Genomic DNA, 23,829 nt, shown 5'->3' with positions numbered 1-23,829 from the left:
TAACGCACAACTCGTAATCTAGCCACCAGTTTTTAAGACATTGCAGACTATACTGAATGGCTTTATTAACTCTCTGGCAGCTCTGTTGAGATTTTTTAGCACCTTCTTTTTAAAAGGCCCTTTCCAGTCAACAGCTTAGTTGTGCATTCTAGTTTTGTAGGGGATGTGTTTTTTATGGGGTTGTAATGCTTATTTTGCTCAGTAAAAAAAATGTTTGGTTATTTTGCTATTTCTTTCCACAATCTTGTCACTGATGGGATATACATTCCTACTAGGAGGAGGCAAAGTTTCCCATATCTCAAATTTAAAAACTTTGCCTCCTTAGGAGGTGGTGAAGCATAATGAGCTTGTTTTCTTCAGTGAAAGGCACAGCTAAGAATATTGAAACACAGTTTCTCTCTAAGTATAGTGTTTGTCTGAGAGAAGTGAAGGGAGTATTGCTTGATGCCACCATGTTTTCACCTCTGGGAAATATTTTGCTAAAGGCTCTCTGTAAATCGATCACAGGGATTAATCCGCTGCCTCCCTTTACAGACTGACATTATACTCCTCTACCATTACCTCTGCTGATATGTTTCCATACTGGTTTAGCTGTCTTTTATATGTGGATGGGTGTCTTAAATGGTAAGAATGAAGTTAAATATTTTTGTAAAGACACTCTCAGCTATGGATTAAGCACTTTTTTATGAGACCTTTTTCAGCTTTGCATGCTGCACCAATGGTGCAAGGATTACACTTGGATATCACATTTTATATTCTTAGATCCCAACACACAACTCTCTCTGACTTGGTGGTTAAACCACCACCTTATTGTTTAAGGGGCCTCCTTTTCTTGTCCTACCTGGTCGGTTAACTCCACAGAAACAAGTCTTACAAGTTGGGGAGCTGTCTGGGGATCTCTGAAAGCACAAGGTGTTTGGAATCCTCAAGAGGTGAGGTTACCAATCAATATCCTAGAACTCTGTACTCTCTTCAGAGCTCTTAATTTCAGACAATTTCACAACTGTGGCATATGTCAATCATCAAGGGGAAACTCACAGTCCCCTAGCTATGAAAGAAGTATTTCAAATACTTTCTTGGGTGGAATTCAATTCCAGTCTGATCACTGCGATTCATATCACAGGTGTAGATGATTGGGAAGAGGATTAACTCAGCCGTCAATCTCTACATTCGGGAGAGTGGTGTGTCCACCAAGATGTGTTATCAAATTGTTTGAATGTGGCGTCGTCCAGAGACAGATTTGATGGCCTCTCGTCTAAACAAGAAACTCCCCAGGTACCTCTTCAGGTCCATGAATCCTCAGGTGGAAAGGTTGGACACTCTGGCAGTTCCCTTGTTATATCAGTTATTTATTTCACAGAAAAATTGCTAATCTTCCAGATATTCACTGTTTTGTTCCGGCTTTAATTCAAATTAAACCTGTAATAAAATAAATTTCTCCTCCTTGGAGTCTAAATCTGGCATTGAAGACTTTACAGGTTCCTCCTTTTGAGCCTATGCATTCTTTGGACATTAAACTACTTTCTTGGAAAGTGTTGTTTCTCTGAATTGTCTGCTCTGTCTTGTAAGTCTTCTTATCTGATTTTTCATCAAGATAAAGCTGTTATGCAGACATCTTTCAAATGTTTGCCTAAAGGTGTCAATTAATAGGAATTATTGTTCCTTTTTTATGTCCTAATCCTAAGAATACAATTGAATGATCCTTACACTCGTTGGATGTTGTTAGAGCTTTGAAACACTATGTAGATGCTACTAAGGACTTTAGACAGACTTGTAGTCTAATTGTTATTTTTTCCTATTCTCGAAAAGGTTAGAAAGCCTCTGCCATTTCTTTAGTATCTTGGTTTAAACTTTTGATTCACAAAGCTTCTTTGGAGGTGGGCCAAACTCTGCGAATTAAAGCTCATTCTACAAGATCATTTGCCACATCTTGGGCTTTCAAGAATGAAGCTTCAGTGGATCAAATCTGCAAAGCGGCCACTTGGTCTTCTTTGCACACCTTTTCTAAATTTTACCATGTTGATGTTTTTGCTTCTTCAGAAGCAGCTTTTGGTAGAAAGGTTCTTCAGGCAGCTGCCTCAGTTTGATTCTAGTGCCTATGATTTATGTTTTTCTTATTTCAAAAAACGTATTTATTTTTAGGATTTAATTTCTCAGCAAATAATTTATTTTATCCCTCCCTTTATTGTTACTTGTGGATTTCCACATATTGGGTATTATATCCCATCAGTAACAAGCTTGCGGACTCTCGCCCCATGAAAGAAATTATTTTATCAGGTAAGTTCTTACATAAATTATGTTTTTTCCGTTTTGGCCTTTCTCTGGCAGTTAGCCCTGCCCCCTTCAACTTCATGGTCTTTTTCAAATTTCTTGAGGACTTCTAGCAGTCTAAATAAGGAGTGTAGTGTTCTGGGTTTGTAATTTGATGCATCTGATCATGGATTTAGTTGCTATAAAGGGGTGAGAACACATGCAAAGTGCTGCCAGGGGGGTTTAGTTAGCATTTTCAGTTTGCAGTTTTTTTAATGTATTTAACAAAAAGCTTAAAGGGACACTCAAGTCAAAATTAAACTTTCATTATTTAGATAGAGCATGCAATTTTTTTTTATATCATTTATTTATAACCAGCAGTGAGTACAAGTTCCATAATAATAAAGAGAAAAAAAAGAAAAATATTTTGATATTGTACATATTATTTCAAGACCAAGAACAAAAAACCAACATAGCAGGCAAACATAAGGTATATAAAACAAGTCATATGCATAGTTAGTTGATCTGAAGCACAAATATTTACCATTTTGCTTACTACTCATTGTTGGGGTTTTTTTTTAATTTTTTATATAAAAAAGAGGGAAAGAAAATAAGAAGAGGAAGAGGAGAAAAAAAAAGGAAGAAGAAAGAAAGGAGAAGAAAAAAAAAAAAAAAAAAAAACAAGAAAAAGGGGGGGGGGGATGTCCCAGATCTCTCTACCTCCCACCGAATTACCAGATGCCGAGCAAAACTATCTCTGAGTTCTTAAATGGAAAGATCAAATAATCAATTTCTCCCTCAGGGAAAATCTTAATAAATGGTGCCCATTTATCAAAAAAATTCCGTATGTCAGATTCCTTATCTATGTTTGTGTTTCTTTGTTCCAATACACATTGTTTCTTTAAATTATTCCTAATTTCAGGGATAGTTGGTAATGATCTCGATTTCCATTTCTTGCAGATCAAGTATCTGGTGGCTAAAATAGAGAGATTTACTAATCCTCAGGTTTTAAACATAGTATAATCTGGTACAATGAAAAAGCTAATATTTCAATTTTTAATTTGTTTTTAAGACAGTATTCTAGCTTACTCCAAAAATTTCTTATCTTAGGGCATTTCCAAAACATGTGGATCAAATCTGCAGCCGGGTAAGAACATTTGGGGCATTTGTTAAATTCCTGATTTCGAACTCTGAGGCCTCTTTCTGGGGTGAAGTATGCCCTGTGCAAAAGTTTTAAATGTGCATCGCGCCAGGTGGTAGAGAGGGTGGTCCCTGCTACTTTGTTCACTGATAATTGAAGGGTTTTCATCTCGATATTATTGTGTGGGATTGAGGTGTTCCAAGCCAAGGCCAGACTCTCCATAATGGGAGTGCCTTTATTGGTGCTCAGAATATAATAGCCAGGGGCGATGGACATGGAGCCGATTTTGATTATTGTTAGCCAGTTTTCCAGTTTGCCAAGAGTCCAGTTCCAGCCAACCTTTTTGGTAAGCTCAAGGACATAGTGCCTTATCTGCAGATAGGCATAGAGATCTTTATTTGGCAGATTGAATTCGGTCTTCAGCTCTTCAAAGGATTTAACACACTTTCTATCCTGATCCAATACATATATAGCCCTATCCAGACCATTATTATGCCACCTATTAAAAACCATCGAGTCTAACCCTGGTTGGAAGTTAGGGTTTCCAATCACAGGAAGGTATTTTGAAGCTGTGCTGTTTATAGAGAGAGATTTAGTTAGCTTATACCATGCTTTAAGAGGGGTCATTATGGTTTTAAGCTCTTTAATGCCTATTGGCAGATCTTTTGGCTCAGAATGTACCAAAGCTGTTGGTAAGAACGGGTCACATATACTTAATTCGAGTTCGTTATTTAGAACGAAATTCTTGGAAAAGATCCGATCCGCTACTGTGCGGGCTAGGAAACATAGATTATAGAATCTCAAGTTTGGTAATGCTATGCCTCCAAGCTCCCTTGGCGCAGCCAATTTAGAGAAAGATATTTTAGGTCTTTTCCCTTGCCAAATGAATTGCCTGATTGAAGAGTTCATTGACCGAACATCTTTCTCTAGTAACATTACTGGGACATTCTGGAGAACATAAAGCAGCTTAGGGAGGAGGACCATCTTAAATAATGCTGACCGACCTGATATTGACAGTGGTAAGTTCTGCCAAACTTTAAGTCTTTCTTTTATATAAACAAGCATCGGAGTTATATTTAATTTATATAAATCTCCAATGTTAGTTGGAATATTAATCCCTAAATATTTAAAGGACTCTGTTGCCACCCTAAAAGGGAGATCTGGATTACTCCTAGCATTTTTCCTGAGCCAAAACAACTCAGATTTTGAAGGATTTTCTTTATACCCAGAAAAGGTGCCGAAATGATCGGTAATTCGCAGAAGTTTTGTTATATTTGAATCAGTATTAGACAGATATACAAGTAGGTCGTCTGCATACAGTCCGATTTTCATTTCATGTTTTCGGACTTTTATGCCATCCAAGGATTTCCTTATCATAATTGCAAGAGGTTCTATAGCTATATCAAAAAGGAGTGGGGAGAGAGGACAGCCCTGACGCGTGCCCCTGTTCAATGCAATTGAGGGGGAGATATCATTATTGATTATGAGGCTTGTGTAAGATTAATTATATATATTCTCTATAAATTTGGGGAGATTGCCCTTAATCCCAAACTTTATTAGAGAGGTTGTTATATGTTTATGAGATACTGAGTCAAAAGCTTTTTCTGCGTCAATTGACAGAATGGCCAGATCCGGAAGGTCCTCTCCCCCCACCCTCTGCACAGATATCCTCTGAATATAATCCGTGGTAACGAGTAATTCCCTAATTTTTGCTGTGGAGTTGCGGTTATTGAGAAAGCCGGCTTGGTCCGGATGGATTATTTTTGAAAGGATAGTCTGAAGTCTCGTTGCTAAGATTGAGGTCAGGATTTTGTAGTAAATGAGGAAGAAAAAGAGGGGGTGACCTGTTTATCATTGATGAAGATATCATTATAAAGATTACCGAGGTATGGGGCTATTTCTACTGAGAGGACTTTATAAAACTCATTAGGTAATCCATCCGGGCCAGCAGCCTTATTAAGAGAGAGTTTGTGATCACTTTTTCAATCTCTTCCCTTGTAATAGGGGAGTTGAGGCTGTCAATTGCTTCAGGGGATGCTATAGGATAAGTAATTTTATCCCAGAATTCAGTAGCTTTTTCTGAATCATAGCCTTTGCTAGTATATAGTTCCTGGAAGTATTGGAAAAATAAGTCTGAAATTTCTTCAGATTTTAATAGCTGTTTCCCCATGTGCTGAATTTTATCTATAATAGGTTTTTTATTTTCATTCTTAATTAATTTGGCAAGCATTTTACCAGATTTGTTACCAAATCGATACATTTTTGCTTCCAGTCTAAGTTCATTATGGGCTTCTTGGGTTATAAAAAAAGTGTCTCTTGCTGCTTTGGCGCGTACATATCTAGCCCAGTTTAGAGGGGTTATTTCCAGTAAAAAGAGATTGTAAGAATTAATCACAGAGTTATTCACTTCCTTCTCTCTTACCTTCCTTCTCTTATTTTGCATAGCAGTATATGCAGTAATTTCCCCTCTAAGAACTGCTTTAGCAGTTTCCCAGAAGATATCTGAGCGCCCTATGTAATTGCTGTTAAAATGGACGTATTCCTTAAAATTGTTCCTGAGCCATTCTTTGAATTTTAAGTCGGTGACAAGATAATAAGGAAAGAAGAATCGCAATGTCTTGGGCTTCGGTTGACCACAATAGAGCTCAAGAGAGATAGGCCCGTGGTCAGACAAAAATATTGGCATTATCTTTGCTTTTATCCTTGTGATGCTTAGCCGCTCATCGGTTAAGAATAGGTCAATCCGAGATAGCGTTTTATGGGCCTTGGAGAGACAAGTAAAATCCTGAGTATCAGGATTCTGAGTTCTCCAAATGTCGCGTATTGCAAGGTTCTGTTTGATTTTATTAAAGATTTTAGAGTCAAGACTATCTTTTTTCTGTTTTAAGAGCTTAGTGTTTCTTCTAAGTCTGTCTATGGGGCATTGTGGAGCCATATTAAAATCTCCTCCTAAAATTAAGTGACCTTCACTAAGTAAAAGGAGTTTGGCCTGTAAGAGATCCCAGAATTCTGGGTCAGTTGTATTCGGGCCATAGACATTGCAAAGTGTATATAACGCTTGGTCTGCTTTCATTTTGACCAGGACATACCTCCCCCCAGGGTCGGCCTCAGAGTATAAGGTCTCCACTTGAGCTCTTTTACCTATAAGTATAGCGACCCCCCGCTTTTTTCCAATACTTGAGGCCACAAAGGCTTCCCTTACCCATGAGGTCTTCAGTTTTAATGATTCCTCTAAATTTAAATGGGTTTCCTGTATGAACCCAATATCAGCCTGAGCTTTCTGCAGATATGTTAAAATTGCCTTCCTTTTAATGGGAGATGAGATTCCTCCTACATTCCAGGATATTAATTTGAGTTTATCTAATTTTTGCATCGTTTATCTCTGGGAGGTAGAGAGGGATGGGAGAGGGACAGGGAGAAGAGGGCGAAGGGTGAGGGAGGTGGAAAGAAGAGAGAAAAGAAAAAGAGAAAAAAAAAAAAAAAAAAAAAGGGGGAAAAAGAAAAGAAGAAGAGAGACCTCAGTCTCCTGGCTACTTTTGCCATAAGTTGTATCCTCTGAATATTTAACTAAAAAGAGTTAGGTCATGTAATTACGTGTCCAATGTCTTAAAGAAATTTTCCGCTATTTGAGCCTCTACAAAGATATGTGTTGTCTCCTTTACTACCACTCTAAGTTTAGAGGGATAGATTAAGGCAGCTCTATACCCATGTTGGATAAACTTAGAGCAAATCGGAGCCAGCTCTCTTCTTTTAGAGGCTGTGTCAGACGAAAAATCTTGAAAAATCAAGATCTTGTTGTCCTCTATAAGAATTGGCTGGTTTTTACGGAAATGTTGCAATAGTGTGTTCTTATCTTGATAATTGAGTAATCTTGCGATAACAGGTCTAGGTCTGTTTCCGTTCCTACTGTCTAAACGAGGGGCACCTATTCTATGAGCCCTCTCGACTATAATTGGGTGATATGTGGATGGAATCTTTAAAGCTTTAGTGAGTGTATCTGAAATAAAAAGATTAAGGTTTTCAAATTGTTTGGCCTCTGGGAGGCCTATTATTCTTATGTTGTTTCGTCTGGAGCGGTTTTCCATATCTTCCAGTCTATCAAATATTTTTTGCAAGTTCTTAGTAGAGGACTCAAATTTGGCACTATGTGATGTTGCTATGTCTTCTAGGTCAGAGACCCTCTGCTCCACTTCTTGCATCCTATTCGAGAACTGTCTAACCTCTTGGGCTAGAGAGGTAATATCTTGCTTGATTTCTGATTTAAGTGCCTCAAATTTAGGTTCAAGAGCATCTGAGATACTGGTTACTAAGGACTGTATATTAGTGAGTTCCGGTGTTATTAAGGTATTAATAGGATTAGTTTGGGTCTCAGTAGCGAGATCCTGTGTGTTCTTAGGTTTCCTATCCCTGTGCCTGGCTGCCATAATTGGAGAAGGAGTCTTAGAAGGATTGGAAAGAAATTTATCCATGTGGCGTGTGAGTAGTTATAGAAGTGAAAAGGGAAACGTTTAATAAAACGTTTCCAGAGTAAAAAAGTGAACTCAGTTTGGTGCTAGGTGCTTAAGTGTAGCAAAGTGTGCGAAGGATAGGGAAGAAAAAAAAAAAAAAAAAAAGGGAGTTATGTGAGTATGTGATATGATGTGATGGATAGCTAGTTAGCTAAAAGGTGAGAGAGTGTCAGTGTGGAGAAGGTGTAAAAAAAAACAAAAAAACAAAAACCTGTGTAAAGTGTCACAGGGACCCAGAAAGAACAGTTATTCTGATTTAGGCAGGGATAGGGTTATGGCCGAAGGTATAGAGTATGAGTGTTCAAATAGTCTTGCAAGATTTTTCCTTATGCCCCCTCTCCCCTCACTCGTAGGGACAGGCTAAGGGAAAACCAGTAGTGTATGTTCTAATCTCGCTATGAACAGTGAGTCAACAAGCTTGGATTAAATAAAGGGCCAAGAGGAAAAACAGAGAGGGGGAGGGGACAAGGGGCAAATATTGTACAGTTTATGGCAAGTAATCTAATGTAAACAATATACAGTAGTTAATTCTTATCAGTTGTTGGTTTAACAGTTAAGCTTTATAGGTAACAAGATCTCAGCCTATATGACTGAGCAGGGAACCCTAAACAGCTTAGTTTAACAAATATCCCTTAACACAGAGAAAACTCAAACTAAGTAGCAATATCTAAAACCAGTTTTCTACTACAAATTAATTGCAACATTTCTATTAGTGGGTAAAAACTGATATAAAGATCACTTATACAATGACAGATAGCAAATTTCTTTTATGAAAAAAAAAGGGTCAAGTTTGCTTAGTTCTATAGTTAAGCTTAAAGGAGGGCACTGTAATTTTATTATACTTTGCTAGGGGGGGTAAGGTTCAAAACAAAGGCTCAGGGTATTTGTATCGATAAAGAGAAGCCTAGATGCACTGCTTCCCCAGAGCTAGTTTATGGGCTTAATTTACCCCAATTGTCTTCCACTTAATTTACCTGAGCTAGGGTAATATGTACATATTTAAAAAAAAAAAAAAAGGAAGAAAGAAAAAAAAGTTCAGCAGCCTGGTTTACTGAGCCTAGTTTATCTTTAGGCAGTTTTTGAGTTCAAATGCAGGCTATAGGAGAGAGTCACTGTTCTAGCAAGATGACAGGTAGAATTGTCTTTTGGCTTTATCCTGCCTTATCTAGGCAAGCCCAGGTACAGAGTGTCCGCTCAGGCTCTTTGTTTCCCCCTTCTCTTCTCCCCGTGACAGCCCCTTCCCCCTGGTCTGTACAGATATAGTTCTATCGGAGGGAAGACAAGAGGGGGGCCAGAGAAGCTGTTTTTCAGTAGAGAGCTACCGCTACATTACCCACTGCTAGGGTCCAGATGTCTCCAAAGAAAGGTCTCCTCTTCAGCACGACTCCCCTCTCGCAGCACCGGTGGGAGGGGAGTGCGCCCAGCAACAGCCGCCGAGGATAGCAAACGCTGGGATGACAAGCGGCAGGGAAAGAGGCAGGCCAGATCCTGAGAACGCAATCCAAGCGCAGGTAGCGGTCCGTGTCCCCCACGCAGCACCGGTGGGAGGGATCAACGGTCCGAGAGCAGCAGCGGGTCAGAGCGCCTCCCCGTGGCCAGCGGCAGGAATCCTGATGAGTCAGCTGCAGGTAATATCGTTGGAAAACCTCAGCTTTTAATCGGTGTAGCTGGACTTGCAAGCGGGGGCAGATAGTTGGTAAGCTTGATTTGTTAATGCCAAAGTGGAGCAAGCAGATCGTCCTATCAGACTTGGCAAGGAAGCCGGTTTTAGCCCCGGCAGGGGCTTTGGAGGAAAAGACTCCTATGTGTAATCAGAGTCCGTCTTTCACTCTTATTACAGTGAGAATTACACAGCTAGGACAGAAGGTAAATCTTATGGCTGAAGCAGCATAAAGTTCTTGTGCGGTGGTATGGCAGAGTATCAGATCCAGCAGCGATAAACTTGCTGAGCAGGCCACCCAGGGTCAGGGGGTTTAGGCGTGAAGAGTTCGCCAACAGCTTGCAGTGGAGGTAGTGCTGCACAGGTGTCTCACCTGACCAAACACCTGAGCTCCTCCTCCGGATCTCAATCACCTCCTCTAGAGCATGCAATTTTAAACAACTTTCAAATTGACTTCCATTAAAAAAATGTGAACAGTCTATTTAAACTTTTTGAGTCACCAGCTCCTACTGAGCATGTGCAAGAATTCACAGAATAAGCATATATGCATTTGTGATTGTCTGATGGCTGTCACTTGGTACATGTATGCATTTGTGATTGGCTGATGGCTGTCACATGGTACAGGGGGAGTGGAAATACACATAACTTTTAAAATTTTCAGAAAAAAAAATCTACTACTCATTTGAAGTTCAGACTAAGGGGCCGATTTAACAAAGTCTGGCGGACATGATATGCTGTAGTTTATCATGTCCGCCAGACATCGCTGAATACAGACAGAACATTGCATATGTTGTCGGCATTTAACATTGCACAAGCAGTTCTAGTGATGTTGCCCCCTGCAGATTTGCAGGCAATTGGCCGCTAGCAGGTTGTGTCAATCAACCCAATCAGGTTGATTGCTGTACGCCGCTCAGAGGTGGCGGATCCAGTTAAGGAGCAGCGTTCTTAAGACCACTGCTTCTTAACTCCTGTTTCCAACTAAGGCTTGAGAAGAAACCGGGGCGAGTTGGCCCCAGTCGGGGCATAGTAAATTGGCCCCTAAGTGCTATAGCATTGTTTTGTTATCTTGCATTTGTTGATTATGCAAATCTACTGTGTTTACTGGTCCTTTAAAGAGTGTCAGAGCATTTATACAAGGCTCTCTGCTTGTTTTTTCATTATCGGTTTAGTGTTTTTACACTGTATTATGGAACAAAAACTGCCCCACTTTTTTTGTGAAATACTAATTTGTTCAAAGCTGTTTATCTATAATTTATGCAATCAGACATAAACTTTTACTACCTAATAAAGAATTTTGTTCTATGTATGATACTCAGGGAGCTTAAAGGGACACTGAACCCAAATTTTTTCTTCGTGATTCAGATAGAGCATGAAATTTTAAGCAACTTTCTAATTTACTCTTATTATCAATTTTTCTTCATTCTCTTTATTATGTATCATGTATCTTTATTTGAAATGCAAGAATGTAAGTTTAGATGCCGGCCCATTTTTGTGAACAACCTGGGTTGTTCTTGCTGATTGGTGGATAAATTCATCCACCAATAAAAAAGTGCTGTCCAGAGTGCTGAATAGCAAGAGAACGAAGAAAAATTGATAATAGGAGTAAATTAGAAAGTTGCTTAAAATCGCATGCTCTATCTGAATCACGAAAGAAAAAAAATTGGGTTCAGTGTCCCTTTAAAATGTTATTTTTTCCCTATATATAATTCAGTGTATAAGGTTCTGAATAGCTCCGGTAGCATACTGAACTAAGAACCAGGCGACATAGGCACAGAAACTCTGCTCAGGAATCACACACAGAACCTGATGTGGTTATTATTCTGTTAATGTGAGTTATGTCATATGGACATTAAGTCAATTCTTTAAGAAATGGTGGGCTACAGGGACTTTGGTATTACCAGTTCTAATGTTACTTTTATGTTTAATAATCCTGTCTCTGACATTCCTTGTCGTTTCCCCTAAATAACTCCTCCCACAAGGGCATTTTATCATATATATATATATATATATATATATATATATATATATATATATATATATATATATATATATATATATATATATATATATATATAGCATATTGAGTGTGACATGTATTATACCCTTTAACACTAATTTTTCTTCCAGTAGTGGGGTGATAAAAGACTGGGCCTTTAGTCATATTATTACAACAAGAGCATTTTAAGGTGAGGGCACTTTTACATGCTAATAAACCTTGTCTAGGTTTTTTACTTGAACCAATATCTGCTCTTATGAGTTGTTGCTTTAAATTTAAGCCTTGTTTATAGGCTGCCAAATGGATCATCTGGAATTCATTGATTCCTGTGTTACAGTCAGCTAGGATGGACCAATGCTTTTTAATAATATGTTGTATTTGATTTGAGACCGAGCGTTAAATTCTGAAACAAAAATTAAGCGCTGATCATCCTTTTTCTTATTACTCTTAGGACTTAGTAAAGTCTCTCTGGGAGTAGATGCAGCATATTCTATTTCTTTCTCAATTATAGAGGACAGAAAACCTCGACATAATAACCTATTACCCATTTCTTCCAATCTCTGGTCTAGTACGTTTTCATTATTTACAATTGTACGAGTTCTTAAAAGTTGGCTCCTAGGGAAGCTATTCTGTCATCACCTATAGTTAATTTGATCTGTATGTGCCTTGTAGCCTCTTTTAAATCTTTGACAAAATCAAAAAGGATTCCAACGTCGCCCACCATATACCAAAGATATCAATGATATAGTGCCACCAACAGGCGCCATACCGATGAAATCTATAATTGGTAATACAAATTTTTCTTCAAAAATATTCATAAAAATATTAGCATAATTGGGGGCGATGTTGGATCCCATTGCCGTTCCCTGTATCTGAAGGAAAAAATAATCCTGTGTTATTATATTATTATTATTATTATTATTATACTTTATTTATTAAGCGCCAATATATTCCGCAGCGCTGTCCATGGATACAATTCATTTAAATAAAACAATACAAGACTTGTAAGATACAGGACAAAATTTACAAACACATACAGGAGGGATTGAGGGCCCTATTCCTGTGGGAACTTACAATCTGTGTTAAGTAATGATATAAAGTATTCAAAGGCAAATACAGATTTTTTGTTACAATTGCTGGAATTGATTTTACACTGCAATTATTTTTTATTTGAGGATAATTTTTTCCTTCAAGCACTACAGCACAACAAACCATTGTCATTCGGACTGCCACAGACAAAAGTCTCAGACAATGGTCCAGAGTTCATATCACAGGAATTTTAAACATTTCTGGCTTCAAATAACATCAAACACTGTAAGACAGCGCTATAATTTCTAGCCTCTAATGGACAAGCTGAAAGATTTGTACAAACTTTAAAATGTCACCTAGCTGTCTCGTACAAATCAAAATTTAATCTTAAATCCCTTTCTAACTTTTTGTTTAACTATCGAAACACTCCCCATGCCACTACTGGGCTATGACCTACAATGTTAATGTTTGGAAATTCCTGAGAACTCCACTGGATAAAGTTAGACCAGAACATTCCAAACAAGAGTTGAACACTTCTAGTATTTCAGAATTTGTTCTTCATGACAGAGTATGGTTTAGAAACTACCATGGCCAGAATAAATGGATTCCAGCTGTCATAATACAAGGCATGGGCAACAGAATGTTTAAAGTTCCACTACAAGCTGGTGGAACAGTTTGCCACCATGTAGAACAAATAATACATAGATCTCAACCAGCTACACAAATATCCAAGGATTCAGATGGTGAGGATATCTGGCATGAAGTGTGGTGCCCACCTGAGTCTTCTGAGGATAAAAATACATTGAACACAACTAAAACAGATCAACCTCAGAATTATTCTGTCCAACAACAAAATATCACAGGTGATCAACAACCGTTGGGTACTGCTCCACAGAAAATTTCTCCTAGACAGAGAAGGCCACCTTCCAGATGACAATGTGAGGATTGAGTGACAGAGAAGACCACCTTCCAGATGGCAATGTGAGGATTGAGTGAGAGATTATTCAGCAAGGAATGACCAAATCCAAAGGTGGACTTGTCGCAGAAAACATAACTGTGACTAAAATCTAAGCTGTGACCTAGGTCTTGTGCACATAGACTATAGAGATAAACTTTTCTAAGTTCAAGTGTATGGTTTAGTGATAAAACCATAAACCATACATAGTTGTATGTTACAATATTATCCACTGTCTGTTCTTTATTTTTTATTTATAATTTATTTTTATTTATTTATTTATTTTTTGAGGAAAAAAGGGGATGTTAAGATTACTGCAGCTTTTACTGTATCATTGTACTAACATTGTCTCATAATTATATGTTAGAAGTGCTGCAGCTTTAAGCTCAGCTTACCACACCCACTGGGTGTGTCTGGGTCTCTGTAACATCATCAAAAGCCATCTTTAGTTTTACTGCTGAAGCTGTCAGTGAAGAAGCCATGTGGTTGTAGCTGAATAAAAGTTTGCCTAAAGTACCTGCTACAGAGTCTCAGTGATATGTGCAAGACACAAGGTAACAGCTCCAATCCTGACTACACAGAGAACATAACAGTATGTATGTATGAACATATATCTATGATAAAACAGTTTTGTTACTAAGAAACGCATTGCTGGATACTCTGTGTTCTAATATTAAACACTTGTTTTTAACACTACCTGTACTCCTCTCAAGTTTTTGCAAGCAGTTTATTTAGCTTTCGAGTATCAAACTTGGAGCGGTTGGAGCTGCTGGATTTGTGGTTGCTGACTATTGGAGATCCTCAATCCTGAGACCAGAGGCGAGTTAGTCGGGCAACTCCTAATGAATCGCCCTGTCTGAATTGAACTACCTTACGTTCTTCACTGAATGTGAGTGAGAAAATCTTATGAAGATACACACTGGTATATCCTTACAATATCACACTATGTGGCACCTTCTCTAACTTCTTTCTAGGATTCTTTTTGAAGTGGATGGCCTTACACTCAAGGAGAGCTGTCTGACTGACCATATACTAGACTACATTGTCTGGACATTTAAGCTCCTTTTTGTGTATTCACACACATTTGGAGTTAATTTATAGTCTATTCTCTTGAGTATATTTCATACTAAATATACCATAATCACATGCACAGACTTTGCTTTATCACATATTGTTTTTTTAGGTTTTACTATTGTGACAAGTGCCCCTATTTTTACTAGGTATATAGTGACACCATATCATCTTTTATATATATATATATATATATATATATATATATATATATATATATATATATATATATATATATATATATATATATATATATATATATATATACACACACACAATGGGGTCAATGTATTAAGCTCCGTATGGAGCTTGATTCCCAAGGCTCGCCGGAAACAGAAGTTATGAAGCAGCTCCATAACTTGTCCGTGTGCTCTGAGGCCACGGACAGAAATTAACCCGATCGAATACGATCGGCCTGATTGACACCTCCTGCTTGATAAATGCCAACAGCGTATGCAGTCTGCATTTATCGATGTGCGGCTGACATGATATGCTACATCGTATCATGTCCACTCGCACTTACATAAATATACCCCAATATATCTTTCTTATTTGTGCTTAGTGCACATTCACCTAGATTACGAGTTTTGCGCTTAACAGGGTGCAAAACTAATGCAATAAAAGTTGTGTTATTTCACCATCCATAGTGCTGCCATTACAAGTTTCTGAAAAGCCTCCTTGTGCGTGCGATATGGTGGCATTAAGCTCCATACTGCACAAAAGCCAAGGGCTGCTTTTATGTGCTTGTGCACGCTTTCCCCCATAGACATCAATGGGGAGAGAGTGTTAGAAAAGAAAACTAACACCTGAAGTGCGGAATGGCGATTGCCATAATGCAACCCCATTGATGTCTATGGGGAAAAAAAAGTTACGTTTAAACCTAACACCCTAACATAAACCCCAAGTCTAAACACCGCTAATCTGCTGCCCCCTAACCTTACTATTCTATTAAAATAAAATAAAACTAACAATTAAAATATCTAAATTACAAATTTAAAAAACCTAAAACTAAGAAAATAATTTAAAAAAATCTAAATTACAACTATAAAAACCCTAATCCTACGAATTTTTTAAAATATCTAACGGCTAGATTACAAGTTTTGCGGAAACATGGGTGCGATGCTAACGAGCAGTTTATTCTCACCGCTCACTTACAGACAGCGCTGGTATTACAAGTTTTTACAAACCCGGCGTTAAAAGACAAGAAGTGAGAGTTGAGCAAAATTTTGCTCCACATCTCACTCCAATACCAGCGCTGCTTAAGTGAGCGGTGAACTGGTGTAACGTGCTCGTGCACGATTTCCCCATAGGAATCAATGGGGAGAGCCGGCTGAAAAAAAGTCTAAAACCTGCAAAAAGCAGCGTTTAGCTCTTAACGCAGCCCCATTGATTCCTATGGGGAAATAAAATTTATGTCTACACCTAACACCCTAACATGAACCCCGAATCTAAACACTTCTAGTCTTACACTTATTAACCCCTAATCTGCCGCCCCCAACATTGCGACACCTACATTATATTATTAACCCCTAATCTGCCACTCCGTACACCGCCCCCACTATAATAAACATATTAACCCCTAAACTGCCACACTCCCACATTGCAAACACTAGTTAAATATTATTAACCCCTAATCTGCCGTCCCTAACATCGCCGACACCTACCTACATATATTAGCCCCTAATCTGCTGCCCCCAACGTCACCGCCACTATACTAAATTTATTAACCCCTAAACCTAAGTCTAACCCTAACACCCCCTAACTTAAATATAATTTAAATAAATCTAAATAAATATAGTGATGTCGCGAACCTTAAAATTTCGGTTCGCGAACTGCGGACTCGAACTTCCGCTACTGTTCGCAAACCGGCGAACCACGCGAACCGCTATTGACTTCAATAGGCAGGCGAACTTTAAAACCCACAAGGACTCTTTCTGGCCACAATAGTGATGGAAAAGTTGTTTCAAGAGGACTAACACCTGGACTGTGGCATGCCGGAGGGGGATCCATGGCAAAACTTCCAAGGAAAATTACATAGTTGATGCAGAGTCTGGTTTTAACCCATAAAGGGCCTTAATCACCTAACATTCCTAAATTTTTTTTTAATAACGTGCTTTAAAACATCAGGTATGATGTTGTATCGATCAGGTAGTGTAAGGGTTATGCCCGCTTCACAGTGACAGACCAAACTCCCCGTGTAACGCACCGCAAACAACTGCAAACAGTCCATTTGCACAACCACGAGATAGATAGATTTGATAGATAGATAGATACATAGATTACATAGATCAATAGATGCAATATACATTTTATAGATACGAATTACATAGATCAATCGATGCAATATACATTTGATAGATACGAATTACATAGATCAAAAGATGCAATATACATTTGATAGATACGAATTACATAGATCAATAGATGCAATTTATATTTGATAGATACGATTGATAGTTACATAGATTCGATAGATAGATAAATAGATAGATTTGATAGATATATAATTTCCCTGACAGAGTATAATAATAAGACATGCGGTCTGGGACCCGTGGTGTGTTAAGTAGTACTATTCTTAGCAGTTTACTACCTATTACTCCCCCTATTGGGGGAGGTCTATATGGCCTGCATTTTTGAAACAGGGATATGGAAGAAGATGATTGGTCTGTCCTCCTACTACATCTGATAGATACAAATTACATAGATCAATAGATGCAATATACATTTTATAGATACGAATTACATAGATCAATCGATGCAATATACATTTGATAGATACGAATTACATTGATCAAAAGATGCAATATACATTTGATAGATACGAATTACATAGATCAATAGATGCAATTTATATTTGATAGATACAGGCCCGGACTGACCATAGGGCATACCGGGCATTTGCCCGGTGGGCCGCCAGTTCCCTTAGCTCCGTCCACCATTACGGCAAGGTCAGTAGCTCTGTGCTGACTGACTGACCCAGAATGGAAGTTTCTAACTGCTGATTTTTAGGGCACTGTTCTCTCTGGCACATCAGGGGGCCTCACTTAAGCACCATAAAAAGTCCACACCAGGGGGCACAGACTTGCATACAGCGGCCGTGAGACTGGAAATCCTCCACTTACTTTTTGCAAGTGGATCTCACGATCGCTGTATGCAGACAGGAGCTGCCTGCACGTGTTAGCAATCCGGCCAGAAGTGGGAGGAGCAGGGGGGCCTCCGATTTCTGTGCTGCTAGCCTGGCTGCCTGGGAGGAAGTGAAAAGGGTGACACAGTGACCTCCTACAAACCCATCACTTCCTCTCATCGTCCTAAGTAGCGTGCGCATGAAGGAGGGAAGAGGGCGAGGGAGGCAGCCACATCCAGGGTGACTGTACTAGGAGCGTGTACATTATATAAGTAAATAAATCTATCCCGAGGAGAGAACCTAGTTACGAGCGTGGTACTGACTAAGGCCTCGCTTCCATTGAGTTGTAATTCAGCTTGCGTGCACTCGCAAATCGTTAAATATGCTGTCGAAAGCAATAGCGTTTAACGACTGTTTCCAATGGCGCGTTATACCTCAATATCGGCTGCCGGACTTCGGCTGCCGAAAAGATTTTCGCGTCCCATAGAAAGTAATAGAAGCCGTTAAAGTGAAAGTAAAGTCAAACAGACAGTTCGCTACCACTTAAAAGTATATTAAAAATAAAGTATAGTTTCATTCATCATTTTTTTATAAACATTTTTCACATTTGTAATATACTTATTTATTGTGCCGTCGTCTACCCTCGCTCCTCCACCCGCATTAAAAAAAAATTTCGTTCAATCGTGACGTTATCATCCGTATCTAACGGATTGGGTCCCCCACTGGCGTCTCTTTCGGAATTGAAGACACCCACTTCCTCTATTGCGCATGCGTTAGAGATAAACCTCTATGCCACAAGATTTGCGCGTTCACATCTACCGCATGCGCACTGTGAGCCATAGTTCAATATCGATCGTCAACTGAATCAAAGCTTCTATTTCTGACATTCCGTAATTCTATATTCATAATAATTTATGTATATATACTAACGAGCACAAAATAAGTATTATCATACTTTAATAAGCAACAATAATGTTTATAAAAGAATTTGATATTAATCGCAATTAATTTAATAGAATACTAACTTTTAAATAAGATGTATTATTTCAAATACATGATAGATTAGCGCAAGTGTCATTTATAAGTTCATTCTTTGTAAATATAATTCATTTAATATCTTCATTTATATCAATCTCTATATATATACACGTTTAAATTACTTATATCATTTTTTTTCTTCCTATAATATATAATCCTAAAGATATGAAAATAAATTTGATAAAAATTTTAAAATTTCATTCAGAACTGTTCATAATCTCTAAAGGAAATAAAAATCAATTGATTTATCTCTTAAAACTAAGAATTGCATACGCAAAGTTTCCTTTTTTTATTGTAACATAATTTAGTCTTTTTATATCAGCAATTAATTGATATTTTCTGAAAAGAAAGGTATGTAGAACATAACATAGATTTAAATAAATAATAAATATGTTACCGAAATGAAATGCTGAAAATAAAAGCATTTCTATATTATATTCAACTCATCCTAAAAAGCAATAAAGATTTTGGAATTTTTCTTTTGTTCATATCTTTATATAACTTATCTCTTGTTAAAACTATAAAAAGAAAATCATGAATACAAATTACATTATTTTACATCCATACTAACGAAGTTTTCAACATGAAATGCTGCTAATAACAGTTATTCTATATTATAGTCTAGTCACTCAAAAAATAAATAATTATTTCTACAATCTTTTCTGTCTGAGCGAGAGATTCTTTATTACTTGCTCTGAGCAATGAATTCAATGTTTCTCATAACAAGGAACAAATAATCTCTTGCTAAGAATGAAACGATTTTACAAATATTAATTTATTTTTTACTTGACTATAATGTCTTTTAGTAACAGCATTTCATTTTGCAAACATTGTTAGTATCGATGCAAAACAATATAATTTATCTGCATCCTGATTTGTTAAAGAAACTTTTAATCATTTGCTGATTATAATGAAATAAAATTGCAAGCTTAGAAATAAAAGTTCTCAAAATATATAGTTCATTTTTGGTTGACTTGACTATAATATATAATTCCATTTCTTTTCTGATTTCAATTTTTAAAACTGTTATTACTAATGCAAAGCAATGTTTTTTTCTCTGCATCCTTTTAATGAATACAGATTGCTTTGCTAAGAAAGAAAAGCATTTAAAACAATTTTTTCGTTTGAGATTGACCTGAATAATGTAGATTTACTTTTATTATGCACATTATTATTTATGCTAAGCAATCTGCTTTATCAGCATCCTTTGCTTCTAAGAAATTTTAATTTCATTCATGAAAAACAAAGGATGCAGATAAATCACATTACTTTCTATCAATACTAACGAACATTTCAAAATGAAAAGCTCATAAGAACAGCATATTAGTCTACTCCAGAAAAAAACAATAAATCTTTTTTAAATTCTTTTCTTTCTTAGCTAAAAAAAATCTTTATTACTTGCTCTAAGCAATGAATTACCAGTTTCTGATAACAAGGAACAAACTCAAACTCTTGAGAAGAAAGAAATGAGTTTACAAAGATTTATAGTATTTTTCTTGAGTAGACTAATATAGAATGGCTTTTATTAGCGTTAGATTTTGCAAACATTGTTATTGATGCAAAGCAATTTGCTCTATCGGCATTCTTTGCTTGTAATACATTTTAAATTCATGGCTGAATAACAAAGGATGCAGATAAATCACATTCCTTTTTCTCAATCCTAACGAAGTGTTCAAAATGAAATGCTGATAAGAACAGCACTTCCATAGTATTCTACTCAAGCAAAAATCAATAAATCTTTTTTATAATCTTTTCTTTATTAGCAAGACTTTCTTTATTAGTTGCTCTAAGCAATAATTACCAGTTTCTGATAACAAGGAACAAACAATTGCTGTGTAAGAAAGAAATGAGTTTACAAATATATATTTTGTTTTTTCTTGAGTAGACTAATATAGAATGCCTTTTCTTATCAGCGTTACATTTTGCAAACATTGTTAGTATTGATGCAAAGCATTTTGTTTTATATGCATCCTTTGCTTGTAAGAAAATTTTAACTTCATTGCTAAAAATCAAAGGGTGCAGATAAATCACTTTCCTTTTTATCAATACTAACGAATATTTCAAAATGAAATGCTGATAAGAACAGCTATTTGTTATTATTCTACTCAAGAAAAAAGCAATAACTCTTTTTTAAAAAGTTTTAATTCTTAGCAAAACATTGTTTATTACTTGCTCTAAGCAACGAATTTACTTTTTATGATAACAATGAACAATCTCTTTCTAAGAAATAAACGATTTCACAAAGATTTATATTTTTTTGCCTTGACTATAGACTATAATATAGAATGCCTTTGATTATCAGCTTTTTATTTTGCAAACATCATTAGTCTTGAAGCAAAGCAATGTTATTAATCTGCATCCTGTTTTTTTCTATAAAATATTAATTATTGCTGATATCAAGTAAACCAAATTGCAAGCTAATAAAACAAAGTTTAGATTTATTTTATCCATTGTAAAGAAATAGCCTTTTTCTTGCGCTCCCCTCTTCTTCTTATATATTATTAATATAATTGATATAATGGTTTTCATTTATTACTTTTACCAAATCTAATTTATTCATAGTTTGATCATATATACAGTGTGTTATAATAGCTACATGGATCCGCTATAGAATGTTCATTATTTCACAATTGCATTGCCACCATCAGTGATATTGTTCTGTTTCTCTGTGTCTATAAATGTATCAGTGTTTTTATTATTCATATATTCTCAGTTTAGCTACACACATGTATCCATGCTTTAAAATGTAATCGATATTAATTGTATATAATAAAGTTTATATTTATTTTATACATTTTAAAGAAATAGCCTTTTTCTTGCGCTCCCCTCTTCTTCTTATATATTAGTCTTGTAATTTATAATAAAATGAAAATAAATAACAAATAGTTTTAAAATACATGTACAGCCTTGTGCAAACACCAAGATAAAAATATATACAATGCCAATAGATTTATTAATAGATTTCAATCTTTAAAAAATAATAATAAAAAAGGCAAATAAAGAGATTATCAAATTCCTTATTGATATCAAATTATAATGAATAATATTGGATATATATATTACATATTATTTATACTTAATCAGTTTCTAGTATATTGCTTAACAATAATAATCAAATTTGCTCGTTGTGGTCTATAGGGGATTCTATGAAAGACGCTATGCTTCTCAGTCCGATATTACAGAACAGAGTGCACTGCTGAATGACTAAAGTGATTCATTGATATAATGCATCGGAGTGTAGATGGTAGAATTGCGCATGCGCATAGTTCTACAGATCGAGAACGTGCACGCTTAGTTACGCTAACAGCGGTTAGGAGCGCATAACTCATTTACAGAGACAAAGCCGGAAGAATGCGAGGGGGAGGAGGAAGCTGCGAAAAAAGGGTCTGAATAAAGATAAGATTTATTTGAAAGCAATGGTATTATGAAAAAACAAAGTTAGCGACTAGGATGTTGGTCACATTATATGTTAAAAAATGCATTGAACTAAGAAAAACTTTACTTTCACTTTAATCGATAAATTATACCAGGTTTCCATTGAAAGCGCTAACCGTTAATACACTGTCGGAGGCTGTCGATACATTGAGAAATATTACTTCCAGCTCAACTAGGTGTAAAGGAGGAAAAAAGAGCTTTTTGATGCCTGTTTCTCATTGAAATTGCAAATCACAAAAAAATTATGAGTGTTTCAATGTACAAATAACATTATATATGCTACATTTATTGGTCCTATGTATAGGAATATTTGCACCCATGTTGTCATAGAAATTTCAATATGTATGTGCATATAAAAATATATGCAAGCACCACAATTATGGAACGACCTCCCGCACACTTTTAAACCTTCCCCATGCCTAATATCCTTTAAGAGATCCCTCTCTACATATCTCAAAACAGAATGCACCTGTCATTGTTGATTATATATTTCCTACCGGTTCTATGTTAAATTTTTGTGCATATATCGTGTATTATTATTGTTTTTTATTTTATTGTACCCATTGTATCAATGCAATGTTTTGTGGACCCAGGACATACTTGAAAACTATAGAAATCTCAATGTATCTTTCCTGGTAAAATATTATAAAAATAAATAAAATATCTACCTATTCAAAATGAAACCTTTGCCCAGGGATGCTATATATAATCTCAATACATATAGAAAAATAATTCAAAGGAAATAAGTTGTTTATCATGAAGATGAGTTTTATTATTACAGATTTACCCTCATTCAAATGTAATTTTCAATGTGAAAATCATATTTATTCAATACAAAACGATGACACATTAAAGTTATGTGTCATAGTACTAATATTTATAAAATATATGTAATGTCATGTCTGCTAAAGCAGATAATACATTTGCAATATTTAGACTATTAACCAAAATACATAAGTGCTTAATATTCCATACTTCAAGAGATATGAAGTATTGTCTTTAACATGGAGTTATTGAAACATTTTAAAAGTGCATTGTGCATTGGTCCCAGGGAGAGTCTGTGTCTGTTCATATGATGTCAATTAAAATGTATTAATCACCTCTATATCATGGCAATCACATATATGTTGTGTATACATCAGTGCTTAAATATCATAAAGATACATTTATCTAATTATTCTAAATATTGAATAATAATCTTGACAAAAAGGAGTGCATTAGTCATGATAGGTATTAGTCATGATAGGTATATATTTCAGATATTACATTCCATATAGGACTATAAGAATGAATGCAAGGTATTTGGCCATATCAACAGGAAGGAGTATTTACTTTTCAACTCTTCTATAACTGTATAACCCTTATTAGCTTCATCTGAAGGAGCAAACAACATATGCTTGTGGAATATAAATCATAACATTTACACATGTCACGTTGACTAATGTTAGAGAGCATATACTGTATAAATTTCAGACACGTATCCCCAAGTATTCTTAAACGGCATAATATCCTCAATAAAAGGACACATACATTTATCAACAATGTACACCTGCATATTAATTGACATCATGTGAAATAAAAATGAATAAAGCTGTTCATTTTTAGCAGATAAACAGCTATTA

This window comes from Bombina bombina, chromosome 10, assembly GCF_027579735.1.
Source record: "Bombina bombina isolate aBomBom1 chromosome 10, aBomBom1.pri, whole genome shotgun sequence".
Lineage (NCBI taxonomy): Eukaryota > Metazoa > Chordata > Amphibia > Anura > Bombinatoridae > Bombina > Bombina bombina.
Note: the sequence above shows the minus strand (reverse complement) of the source record.